This window comes from Melanerpes formicivorus, unplaced genomic scaffold (assembly GCF_026170545.1).
Source record: "Melanerpes formicivorus ecotype bairdi unplaced genomic scaffold, bMelFor1.0.p_v2 SCAF_27, whole genome shotgun sequence".
Lineage (NCBI taxonomy): Eukaryota > Metazoa > Chordata > Aves > Piciformes > Picidae > Melanerpes > Melanerpes formicivorus.
Genome location: NW_027142379.1, coordinates 4,571,936 through 4,579,895, shown reverse-complemented (window position 1 = coordinate 4,579,895; position 7,960 = coordinate 4,571,936). Strand labels below are relative to the sequence as shown.

Below are 7,960 nucleotides of genomic sequence, written 5' to 3'. Positions count from 1 at the left end.
TCCTTTCTCCAGGCTGAACAACTCTCCCAGCCTGTCCACATAGCAGAGGTGCTCCAGCTCTCTGCTCATCCCCGTGGTATTCTCTGGACTGCTCCAGCCCTCTGGTCATGTTTGTGGCCTCCTCTGGACCCACTCCAGCAGGTCCATGTCCCTCTTGTGCTGAGGGCCCCACAGTTTGACACAGCACTCCAGGTGAGCTCTCACCAGAGCAGAGTGGCAGAATCATCTCTCTTGGTCTGCAGGTCACAGCAGCTGCCATACAGATTCTCTCTAGTTTAATCCTTTTGGGATTATGGTAACGTCTAGCCATCACTGATGCATCAAGTCCTGTGTATACTTCAGATGATCACTCCTTCCCATTTTCCCACCCCTCAGCAATCTCCAGAACATCACAGAGAGCTAGTGCTACAACAAGGAGAAATCACCCCTTTCCCTGATCACCACCATGCAGGTATCAGCAAAGCAAACCAGTGGTACCACTGGCAAAATTAGCTTCAGGTTTGACATTTAAGAAAAGAAGCACACACACACACACCCTCAAAACTAACAATACCCTAACAAAACTAAAAATCCCTTAGTGATCTCTAGCAGGTTGAACAAATCAAACTGCATGCCACTTTTTTTAGTCCTTTGTGCTGATTTCAGACAGATGCACACTAAAAAAAAACCAGTGCAGTTTAAAAACAGAGAGATTTGCTGTACTTCAGTTCAACAGTGTTGTTGCAGGGACAGACAGGTAGCTGGGCAGGTAACAGAGATAGCAGGGTTTAGGATTAGAGTCTTCCCATGTCTGACATAAATGTTGACTTCAGTGGAACTCCCAAGGTACTTGAAGCTACAGATATTAGTGAGCATTTGCTGTGTCAAAAGCACAATCACCAAACACAGTGCAAGCAAACACTTTTTAAAAACATTAAATAAAATTAATACAAACCTACTATGGCAAATTTTCCAGTGCAGAAGTAAGGATATTATTTTGCAGTCTCCCGTGTTGCAGCTGATCCTAAAGTCACTTGATATTCACTATTTGCTGGTTTTCAAACTTGCCATGAAAACCTGTCAACATAAATCTTAGCTCTAGTTATGAAAAAGCTTCATATGTTTTATGTGACTATTTTTGCAGTTTCTGGGTAGAGAATTCAGATACCAAACTAGGCCCTACCCTGAAGCTTGAGAGGGGTCTTAGCTTGGTTAAACAGAAGTCTCTTCTTCCGCCCTCCCCCCCCCCCCCCCCCCCCCCCCCCCCCCCCCATTGGGTTTTCTTTGGTCCATCTCACAAAATCTTTATAGAAGACTAAAGAAAAAGATGTACTGGAACTGATTTCATTATTTCCACATTCCTCCAGTCTCCCAATATCATACCCTCTGCATATTTCATCTTTCCTCCCACTTACTCAAGGATACGGTGAACAATGCTGGTATGTCCACTCCGAACACAGCAGAGCGCGGAGTCCTCTCAAACACCAATTAGTACTCCATAGAATGAAAATGTATTTAACCTCTTAGAAATATAGCTTGTTTCTGCAATATTCATTGTGTCCAGATCAATAAATCATTTAAATCCTATGAGACTGCAACTTCCCGAGGTACAGAGGTCAAGCTACAGTGGAACCAGCAAATACTCGTTTCTCACAGATGTGCAATTAGAACATCTGTTTGTGTCTTCTCTGCCTATTAAGATGTTTATTCTGCTAATTCTAGGCAAAGCATAACTAGCCATTGTATTTTTGGGTTTGTTCTAAGAGAAGGAACTTCGCATCCTATATTCAACTTAATCAAGCTGTCAGCACAGCAATTAGTCACTGCTGTCTTTTAAATGGAAAGTATCAAGCCTGGTAACAATTCATATCATGGATGCTAGTTAACCTGAAAATGCTTTTCTACAATTTCTGCCCTAAACAAAGAATGGTAGAAACTTGTCAGTTCACCAAATCACCGTCTTTAAAGCCAGTATGTTTCTGTTCTGCAGCAATGAAGGGAAGCTGGTGGGGTTTTATATGCCCACTCATTTCATGCAAGTGAAACTACACGCTGCTTTTTCTCAGACTCCAGACTTGCAAGTATGTACATATGTGCTTAGCTCTGAGTTTGTCAGTAGTTTGTACACTCTCATCAGTATGCTCAAGCTCTGCCAGCATTTGCATCATACAAAATGAAAAGTGTTGCAAGTGAAACTCTATCCACAGTGGAGGATGCCTGGTAAGCAGAGCCAAGGCCTCAGAATCTATTCATGCAGCACAAATATTTGCAGGACCGAGGTATTATGAGGCAGAGGAAGCAACACGACTGAGCAGCAGACTTGGAGTCCAGAATCTTCTCCAAACTGCTGTTTACTTATGACAGGAACTTGGCACACTCTTTAAGTTCCCTTTGTTTCAGTTCCTCTGTCCATCTCTGCAAAACCAATTAAGATCCAGAGATGAGAATCAGTTTTTCTAAGTGCTAAGCTCGTTGTTATTGCTCCTCTGGGGTCAAAACTCCCTTACTAAAGAGGATTAGGATGCCAGTTGTCATTTATTAGAGCTAACAACACACAAACTTCACAAATTCGTGTGCTTTAGCTACCTCTGTTATTGACAAACAGCCATGGTGCCTTAAAAGGGTGCACAGACTAACTGGCTTCGAATTGCAAGCCAAAAGTTCCATGAGCTTTCTTGCATTAGGAGAGCTGCACGCTGCCCTGAAGTGCCAAAGGCAACAACAGTTGAAAGCTTACTGGTCTTCCCACCTCAGGCATCGCTACCCATTTCAGAAGGTACCAGACTGATAGAAGCTCGGTTTGCCATGAGCCAACCAATAAATTATCTTCTGCTTCACCTGCCCTCTTACAAGTATAGGTATTGGGGCTTTTCAACCAATTATTTCTCGAATGCATAATCATTAGAAATGTCAGTAAAATAATAACTCGAGGGTGCTTCCTGTTAAATTTCTAAATAACCACATCCTTTGCTAATAAACACCTAGGCCTTTGGCCTCAAGTTTATTTAGCCCAGGATATGGGTATTATTACCTCATTAAAAGGAAACACCCTCAAGATATTATTTAAGTATCTCCAGAAGGAAAAACAGCTGAGTGAAAAGGATGTATGGGCCAGCTGCTTACAACTCACTGGGTAAGGCACTTTTACAGCTAAGTCATCAAAAATTAGACTTACATTACATAAAGAAATACTTATTTCTTACACTATAGCATGTAGTTACTAGAAGAAGCTGAAGGAAGGGAGAGCTAAGGAATTAAATTTCCTGGGCACTAAGCACTGAGCAATACAATAACTATTGCCTTTGATATTCTCCACCTTTGCTGTGAAGCTAGAAGACACTACAGACACTTTGCTTTTCCTTCAGAAAAGGACAGCTTTTAAATGAAATATGGTGAAGCTGTTCCTGTAGCACTGTCCCTTCTATTCACATGCATGAAGGTAAGTTTTGTAGAATCCAAAGTTGTGATATTAAGTGTTATTGCATCCCTTTTAATACAAAGGTCAGGCATTGGAATAGGCTGCCCTGAGAGGGTGGAGTCACCATCCCTGGAGGTGTTCAAAAAAATGTGTTTAAATGGCAATTTGAGACATGGTTTAATGGCCACGGTGGTGCTGGGTTGATGGTTGGATTGTGTGATCTTAAAGGTCTTTTCCAGCTGAAAGGATTGTATGAATCTATGAAAGCAATATCTCATTTGAGTAGAAACCAAGACCATGATGTTAATGGCTCCAAATGTTTTTAGAAATGTGATTTCACATATGGTCAAGGTCGAGCAAAAAATAGTCTCCAACACAAACAGGTTTGCTGCCAAAAGTCACCCTACTGTCAAAGACTGCCAGTCTTTGATTTGAGGATCAATTTCCCTCCCTGTCACTGCTGTGAGTTTCCCTGTGATTCTTGCTCCGTCACATAGGAAGCTTCCAAGCTACTCAGAGTGTGTAAACAACCACCCTAGTAGAAGTCGTTCATTGATAGACCCAAACACTTTCCCTTTTTTGTTTTAAATGTAAGGGGATTTAAAATACTCCACAAATACAGGGCTTTAGCTTTTCCTTCTCTTTTCTTAACAGAAGCTCTCAAACATAAACACAGCCAGCAAAAAAATCTGAGCTCAACTCCATTCCCATTTCACAAAATAAGCAACATTTGCCTTATTGAGCTTCAGTTACTTAGCTTGTCATGCAGGATCAATGTTCTAATGTTACCATTCACCCTATCTTTTTTCCACTTTCCTGCATCGTTGAGCTTTCTGTCAGCTTTTCAAAAGCTATTTTGTACACAGCTAAATTAAAAGCGGTTGTGTTTTAGATACCAAAATTCTCCCTGCCTGAAAATCGGAAAACGGGAGTTGACAGTGTTAATATTTTTCACACTGGCATACAAAAACAAAGAAACAAACAAGCAAACAACATTAGAGTAGAGGGAAGACTCAGGAACAACTCTCATGGAATCTAGAGAACCCAGCAGCATAACAACAACAACAAAAAAATCAGTAATAAGATGGATAGGATAACAAGGAAAATGAGACAGGAGGTAAAGCTGGTTAATTTGAAACACCTAAAAGATCCCTGGAAGGGTCTGGTCACTGTGCCTGCCCAGTTTAGGAGTTGAGAGTTGTCTTGGCACACAAGAAAATCTCACTAAACCAGCCATTAAAGAGAAGGAGCAGAGCCAGCTGAGAAAAGCTGGCTTTGCAAAAGCAGAGGTTCCTCTACAGGGAGAGGAATTGGCAACCCTTTGAACTCTGACCTCTTCCTGATCATACTGATCAGTGTTTATAGCATTAGGGGGTTGACAGCAGCTTTCACAAGCCACATCATCATTTTCCTAAGTATTCTCCTCCTGAGCCACACAGCCAGGTTTTGTAAACACTGACTCCATTATCCATGCATAGAATATGACCACAGGCAAGAAGTGTTCAGGAAAACCCACTTTAAACCACAGGTCCTGCATAAATTTAAGTGGTGAGCAGAGTAGAAATGTCATTTTGAAAAGCAGACAGAAATGTGGTGTGGAAAACATCTGTATCCATCAAAACAGAAACTTTGGGGTTTTTTGGTAGTGCTTCTCTCTCAGCACCTGCTTTCATTTCTCTCCTAGCACCTAAAAAGGAGACGGCTGCAGATAACTGGTTTTGTTCTGATGTTAATGCTTTAATTTTGTGCTCATAAAAATATAGCACATTTTCAAGGCACACATCATTCTTTTTAATCTATGCATTTTGGGAAACATAAGGTTTAGGGTGGCTTGGTCACACTGCTAGCTTTCCTAGTGCAAAACACTGGAAAATATTACTAGTTGTACTGTAATACAGGATGCTGAGAACTGATGTGAACTCTGCTATGAGACTTCTTTTTTTAAAGCAGGACCAAGAAGAATTTAGCAGGCACCTACTGCTCAGTAACACACAAGCAATGCTTTTGTTTTCTCAGACCATGATTTTTTTGTGTATGTTTGGCAAGATTTATTTAGAGAATGCTACAATACTACCTGATTTGAATATTACAAGGATGCCAGCATAGGCTCTCAGGGTGGAATTTTCCCTTCAAGATAGCAAAGACTACATCAGGCAAGATCATCTGCTTGCAAATAACAGCTTGGAGGGACATCTTAAGACATCCTTTCTCTCCTACAGAGACAGGACTGCTACAAGGGCTATGTAGCACTGTAGATTATAACTGTTCTGTTTATTGCATTAGTTTGCTAATTATTTACCTAAATAGTTTTACTAAACTATTTCTCATTCAAAACTTTCTTGTATATCCTACAGCATGTCTGCTGATCATAGAATCATAGACTCATAGAATCAATAAGGTTGGAAAAGACCTCAAAGATCATCAAGTCCAACCTGTCACTCAAGACCTCATGACTACTAAACCATGATGTTTCAATACACAGCAAAACAGAGAGGATCTGCCTGTCAAAGGTACACAGGGCCTAGCATGATATGAAATGCACACAAGTGCATCAGTATTTTGTGTATTTAAGTACTTCTTGCTTTTGTTTTCAGTTTCTGACCCTGTTGTGATTCAACAAGGACAAAGTTCAAACAATTCCCACTATTGACTGGCAGTCTTCTGCCAGAGGATGTTGTGACCATTGCAGCTAACTTGGAAACAGTTACTCCACAGAGCTATCATATATTTTATATATGCACATGGTAAAAAAAGAAATAGGGGATGGGGGGGGGGGGGGGATAAAAAGGCATCATGCAGAAGTAAAACAGGCTGGAAAAGGAGCAAGAAACCTTCGAAACTAGAAGAAAGGAAAAACATTGAAGGCACTAAAATCTGAACTCAGGAATTCATAATAGCTCCAGAGGACAAGCCTAATCACTGAGTTCAAAATTCCCTTTGTGTCTGCCACTTCTTTCTCTTCGGGGTTTCACAGCTTCCTACATTCAAGTCATACAATAAAGATCTTTAAAAAATAATAAACTGTAAAACAACTGAGAAAATACAGACCATCACATAGGGAGAAAGAGCCACATTCTGGCTATCTTTCTGTACCTTTACCATTGCTGATGAGAGCTTCAGCCCTCAAACTGGAGCAAAGCATTAGCCAGCACAAGTGTTAGTGGAATCTAACTCTGAAATCAGGCTTTTAGATAATGAGCTGATTCTTTCTGTCTCAAAAAAAACCTGCAAAACAGAAAAACAGCTCCTCCTTTCTGGTTCCCTGAGTGTCCATTTTGTGAATATGTACAATAAACAAGTTCAGCTTCTCTTGCAACCTCAGGACATTGACCTCCCAGCTGAGTGGCAGCAATGGATGCAAAGCATGTTTAGCAGACAGCTGAAGCTTGTGGGTTCACTACCTGCTCTCTTCCTTGCCTGAGCAGCACCTACCTCTGGCAGCCTCTCGGTCAGCATTCCAGAGCCCTGAAGGAATGGCATGTTTGTAAACTAAACAGGAAAGAGGAATAAGCCAGACACTTACATCACCTGACAGATGTGTTTCTCAAGCACACAAGTTCATCTAAGGCTCTTTCATGGCATGCCACGACCTAAAATCAATAAATAAATGAGTAAGTAAATAAAGGTAGGGGAAAGAAAGGAAGGAAGAAAAGAATGAGAGAAAAGGAGAGAATTGGTGTCATGCTCAACATGTTTTGCACCCTGTAAAAAGGTATTAAGTGGCTCAAGCTCCCCATCCCCCTTCTCCCTTTATGTCTGGAAGTCAGCCCTTCTGAAATACTATAGCTACTGGCAGCACAGCAACACATAATAACATGGTAGCAACACATAAAACTGTCAGTCTTCAATGGAAATGGATGGTTAGGCTGAGGGGGTAAACAGACTAAATCAATTTGAACATGCATGTTAAGGACTGTGAAAGGGCAGAGTTTAGTGCTGCTAGGCTGGAAAACATTTGTCTCTGTCTCGTTGTATTTCCCTGCCATTCAGTGGCATCCACCCACAGGCCTCTCACTTGGCTCCAGTCAGACTCCACGGCTGATTAATGGCAGCTGGAGGTGTCCAGTAATTTCCTCACCTAATAATAAACTACAACCCAAAACAGGGGTTCCCCTCAGGCCCACATTTAACATAACTCTACTCACTACCAGGAGAAAGCCAATTACCTTGTGTCTGCTCACATCTCTGAGATAATGTATGTTTAAGTGGCTTTGAGAGGTTACTTGGCTGACTTTGGGCAAATCAGCTTTGTCTGTGGCAGGGTAAACAAAGCTTGGATGGCATCTGAATCACAGTTGCACAGGGATCCTAAAGAGAGGGAGAGAGAAAGGGGGGGAAAGGGGGAAAGAGATGACATTTTTGCCACAGGAGAATAGTCTCCTCTAAAAAAACACTAAGAGCTACGTCACCTTACAAACAGAGGGACTTTATTTCTCTTATCCTAATCCCAGGGTCAACAACACACACAATTACGATTTCAGTGGCTTAAGCAATCAGTCTGGCTCACCACTTCCTACCCAAGGGTGCCCAATAAAACTTTTTATATGAAGACACATCCTCAAC

The 7,960-nt window shown here is 41.4% G+C and overlaps 1 long non-coding RNA gene across 1 annotated transcript; it reads right to left on the bottom strand.

Moving 5' to 3' along the window:
- Nucleotides 1-983: 983 nt before the first annotated feature.
- LOC137449014 (uncharacterized) lies at nt 984-7,622 on the bottom strand. Its single transcript, XR_010989291.1, has 3 exons — nt 7,564-7,622; nt 6,921-6,987; nt 984-1,056 (listed from the first exon to the last, which is right to left on the bottom strand). It is a non-coding gene; the product is annotated as an uncharacterized lncRNA (long non-coding RNA).
- Between the last annotated feature and the right edge of the window lie 338 nt (nt 7,623-7,960).